Below are 4,805 nucleotides of genomic sequence, written 5' to 3'. Positions count from 1 at the left end.
TTCTGCTCAAGTCCATCCTGAAAATGTGTGTCAACACTGACTGGAAGAATCTCTCTCACAGAACAGTGTTTATTCAGCTCTTCTTTCACTTCCAGATGAGTTCATCCAGCACCAAGAAGGGTGGGTTTGGTCACAGCCAATGAGCAGACAGATAAATTTTTGGGGAAATCTGAACTCCCAGTTCTCAACACTAAGAGGAATCTGCAATCTTATGTTTCTGTGGGCTTCATTAAACTTTTTTTTTAGATGTGGATTCAAACCCAATTTGTTTGTTTTGCCATGACTCAGAAGTCAAAACAAACTGTGAAGAAAACCCTTTTTTCTCCCTATTCAATTAAGGGAATGGGAGCAATACTTTGGTGTTAGACAGTTCTCCAGATCTTGGAAAAAAAAATCTCTCATGACCTCTGCTGTCTTTAAATGAAATAAAAAAGTTAAAACGTGGAGCTACCTTATCAACCCACATGAACTGCTGTTAAAACACTGATTTAAACTAGCAAAGAACCAGGATTTTGACTAGAACCAGTCATGTTTCATTCAACAAAAAAGTGAAATGTAGGCTTCCTTAGGAAGAAAACAGAGAGCAAATTGTGTATGTGGAATATAAACAGCCTGCAGTGAGAGGAAACTAAGATTAGCAGAGTAAATTAAACAGAAACAAAAATGCAACAGACGTCTTCTGTGGGCAAAAAGATAAAACTTTCTCTTTCACAGCAGGAGAAACTTCACTACTAGAAATGAATCTCAGAGGCAGCACTCCTGCTTTCTTTTTCTAAAAGTGTGCATTCAAACCCATGACTTTATCCAATTAATGTGTGGACTTTGCCAATACTGCTTCATGTGCATCAGATAATGGGACAAATCTTACAATGCTTATTTTATCACAATTACAACTTTCTAAATATTGGGATGTTCAGTTCTGTAAATATTCTGAGGATCACAGACAAAAAGAACAAGGTAACAGTGCAATTACTGATTACAGCAACTCCCATTATGTTAAAAATATTCTCCTGCCCTTTCCTTTTCAGACACAGGTCTTTTGATTTTTAATGTGTTTTATCAAAATAACTAATTTCAGTATCTGCCTTGCATGTGTAATTCTGTTTACCAAGAAACATTTCTCTCCTACTGTACGAACTTGAAAACATATATGCACTGAAAAGTCATTATTTTCTGTTTTATTCATACCAGATTATTAAAAGAGCATTATTATCCAAGAGCAACATCTCAGGTCCACCACAACTAATAGCACAATTAATAATAGTAATAATTATATTAGTAAAAATGTATGTAATGTATAATATACTACACGTTGCATATTATATATTATTAGTGTTATTTTATAATTGATCTGCCTGGGAATTCTTTCTAAGCATGCTGCTGTGCCAGACACTGTTTTTCACTTCTTGCTGGATGGCACAGCTATTCAGAAACCCACTACTGGTCAAAACAGCCACACAAAACTGCACTTTTCCAAGAACCTGCAGAACATTTAGCACTTTGCAATGGCTGCTCCTGCAAAAGTAAGGATTACATAATGAAAATTGCCCCTGGGTGCTGTGTTACTGTAAAAGCAGAGAAAGCAGATGATACTTGAGGAAAGAATAAATTAGGGTCCTTCTCACAGCAGTGAACTCAACTCAATACACAAATATTCAGGCTAAGGCAAGTGAAAACTTTCAAAACTCAGAGAACTCTTGATGGAATACAGCACTAAGCTGAGAGAGGTACTTGACTGAGTGGCTCAATGCATTATTCACAACAAAACTACAGCAGTAGCTAATTTTAAGTTTGATCTTTATCAAAGGCAGGCACTGTTTGCACTGGCCTGATAACAGAGATTAACACAAGTTTGAAAGGTTTGATGTGTAATTTCCAATACCAGATTTTTTATTTAAAAAAAAAAATCACATTCACTTGTGCCATGGAGCATCCTTTAACAGGAAGCATGCTTTTGTGGTCAACACCAGGCATAACACAGAACTCCATGTGACTTTGTTGTAAAACAGCCAACATAATCTTGGAAAACCATCTTACCTGCTTTCTCTTTTACTTCTATGAGGTACTTCCCTATTTTACAGAGGAGGCCACAGCTATATTTGCTCACACGTGTAGAATAGCAAGACAGTTGGAAATAATTTTCTCAACATTAATTTTTTTTCCTGTAATCTTAAAGCTACATCTTCTTTCAATCCAGTAAATGAAAAAAAAAAACTAACAAAAAAAACTGTGTTAGCTCAGAAGCAGCTGTTGAGTGGTTTTGGACCTGTTATTCCTCTGTGTATTCCCAGTTTAGCTGACAGGCCATAGTCTGGCCACTTTGCAGAATCAGCCAAAGCTTTGACAGAATTCTGCACAATGAGATGATAAATCAAACCAATTGGCCCCTTTTTCTTTTAGGAACTTGAAATCCATTCACCATTAGTTTTACAACTTTTTTCCCTGAATTATGTAACTATGGATGGAACAAAGCCATAAAGTCAAAGGCAAATGACTCCAAGATTCAGGATTTCAAAATATGATTCTTGATAGGTTACAAACAGAAATGTTGAAGTTAAAATCTGCATCAGAAAATTAATCAAGTTTGAAGCTATTTTACTCTTGCTTTTAACAACTTTTAACAACTCTTGTTAACAACTTTTCACGGGATACAGAATGTTCTCATTTACGACTTGTTCCTGTGTCTGCTAACAGTAGGAAATTAACAAAACCTTTTTTTTATTTTAAATTTGCTCAGTCAAAATTATTAAAGGTAATTGCAAACTGAACACAAAGAGTTCTGTGGTGAAGAGTGGACACTACTCAGTGATGCCTTACTTTCACCTGCAAAGTTTACTATTATGAAAAAAATGGGAGTACTTTTACTAATATCCTCAAGAACTGTTACAAAAATTTTCATTTTCACAGGTTTATACTTTCAGAAATCCTTCAGAAATCTCCCACTTGAAAAACACCCTCTGAAAAACCTCCCCTATGCTGCATGGAGAGGTAAACATCAAAAGACACTTGTAAACTTCATTAGACAAAGATGGAGAATCACATCTGTGCTAAATATCTCTGCTGCAAGATTTGCATGTTTCTGTTTGTGCTCTTCTAAAGATGGCCAAAATTGGCAATAGGAGTTATTCCATATTCCTGATTTCTCAACTACCCTCTATCACCTCCTGCATTCAGGACTCACCAGACATTCCTATTTCTCTGGCACTCTCCCGATTGCTTTCACATCCTTCCACACTCTGTTCTTTCCCTTGTCCTCTTCTGCCACTCCTTACTGTCTTGCCTAAATTGAGCAGGAGTCTAAAAAAGGTAACTGGTATTATTATTTCTAAAAGCCTTTTGATGAAGGAGAACACTCTGGAAAGTGTATGAGCAGTTATTGAGGCTGTTTTGTTCCTGATTTTGGTCCAAGATGTTCCACCAAGCTGTAATTGCTGCTCCATCAGACCCCACACGCCCCATCCCTTCACAGACATTTAGGGCCAATCTTGAGAGAGAGGCAGCTGGGTGAAAGCTATCAGACTAATTCCAACAGAAATGTGTGGGGAATTTTATATCCATGGTTTTTCTGACAGAGCCATGCTGTTCTGAGCACTGCTGTGATGAAAAACTGAGGCCAGGAACAGAGCAGTAACTTCTCAACAAAAGCAGCAACAACTACAGAACTTTTTCCAGCATTTTACAGAATCTCAGTTTAAGGACCTCATAGATCTTCTTAATGTAATGCAAACTCAAAGAGCATGGTTGGATTTTTTATGTGAAACACAGTTAAAAATGGTAGTATAATAGTAATACAATTAGTAGTTTTTATGATTTCTTCTGACACTCACATCGGAGCAAACTCAGCAGAAATGTCTTCTGCAGCTGCACTTTACCCAGTCACCCCCTGCCAGGATGTGGCAGTTGAGAGTTGCAACAAAAGTTACGTGTCCAAAGTGTCTCTGCTTTTCTACATTGATCAGTGTATAAAGTTAACACCCCTGTTGAGCTTTCTCTCTTATTATTGCCCACAGCACAACCCTGGGGGTGGTAAAAAGCTGAATTCTCCATAATATGGTTCAGAATTTATCCATGTAACTCAGACCCTGAGCAAGGCCTCTAGAAAAATGCAGGAAGCAATTTCCAACTTTTTAGCCTCCCAGATCACAGTCCAGACATTTTTCCTTCCCTTGGCCTCTCAGGGAAGAAGCTGAGCTTGTGGTGTTCCTGTGAGGACGTTGCTTTTCAATACACAAGCAAAAAATGCTCCCCAAAGGGGAAGAACTAATAGGTAGTTGCAAAGCTACACCATTTAAATTCTTTTGGGAGCTGTCAAAAATAAATCACAAGACCTTCATGAGGCAGATAAAAACAATTTCACTTCACCACATCATCTTCCTCTACTCCTCCCACCTCTTAAAAAGTGAAGGCCAGGGGCAGGAAAGGGAGAAAGAAAAGGGTCGTTCCTCTTCAGTTTTAATTTTAAGCCATGCCAGGGCACCTAAACCTCCTGATGACTTCATGTCCTCCTCCTTTGCATCACAGATGCTGCAAGCAGGGGGTAAAACAGCAGCAATCAATTTATTATATGCTGCAAATTGAAATTACAGTAAATGCAAAGATACTTTTGCTGCGTAATGACAAAGAAAACTCTCTGTCACCTTTTTGGTTTAACATGGAAAGAAGCAGTCTCAGTGAGGGACGTCAAGACTGAGAGCTGGATCATGTTTGTTTGTTTAGTATGTGACAAATCTGCAAACTGACCATGCAAATACAACTTCAATAAAGATGTTCATCATCTGTAAAAAAAACCAAGCCTTTACAATAGA

This window comes from Onychostruthus taczanowskii, unplaced genomic scaffold (assembly GCF_017590055.1).
Source record: "Onychostruthus taczanowskii isolate IOZ18803 unplaced genomic scaffold, ASM1759005v1 scaffold122, whole genome shotgun sequence".
NCBI classification, from domain to species: domain Eukaryota; kingdom Metazoa; phylum Chordata; class Aves; order Passeriformes; family Passeridae; genus Onychostruthus; species Onychostruthus taczanowskii.
The sequence above is the reverse complement of the archived record's forward strand: the minus strand, read 5'-3'. Positions refer to the sequence as shown.